Consider the following 688-nt stretch of genomic DNA (forward strand, 5'->3'; position numbering starts at 1 on the left):
ATCGGGAGGCCACTATGGCACGGGGCAAGCACTATGGGCAGTCTATCTGAAGTGTACCTGGCGTATAAGACGACCTCCCACTTGGAGGCATATTTTTCAGGGCCAAAAAATCGTCTTATACGCCGGCAAATACGGTAACAAAAGCCTGCACAGGTTCAGTAATAACTCACTGAACTGTCCCCTAATTCATAATACAGGTAATGTCGGCTTATAAAAAGCCAAGATTCAGAAGTTGCTTGGGAATAAGGAATACATATTCTTATAAGAGAAATGAGGCAGTCACAGCTCTAGGCCAGTCCAAAAACACCTATTTTTTCCTGTAATATACTTAAAACATGTTAAGAGTACATTTTTTTTTTTAGCTAACCACTATTATTACAGTTTTTTTTAATGGGGAATAAATCTTCTTTTAATTTGGTTAGTCAGGAACATATCTTCCTTTTCCCCCAACCCTGTAAGTGGGAAAAGGAGCTACACTTACTGCCTGCTGCACAAATGGAACCCTCAAATACCTCCTAGTCCCGGCAAGGTTCACAATTTAACATCTTCTTGTGCTTAACCTCCCCCCATCCTCTCCCCATCCTTCCAATCTGGAGGGGGAGGTGTTACAGAGAGCAGGCAGAAAAAAGAGAAAAGAATGAAGTTCCTCAGGGTAGTGGCTATTCCTGGGGAAATGAGGCACGCATAC

Source organism: Hipposideros armiger, unplaced genomic scaffold, assembly GCF_001890085.2.
Source record: "Hipposideros armiger isolate ML-2016 unplaced genomic scaffold, ASM189008v1 scaffold_28, whole genome shotgun sequence".
Lineage (NCBI taxonomy): Eukaryota > Metazoa > Chordata > Mammalia > Chiroptera > Hipposideridae > Hipposideros > Hipposideros armiger.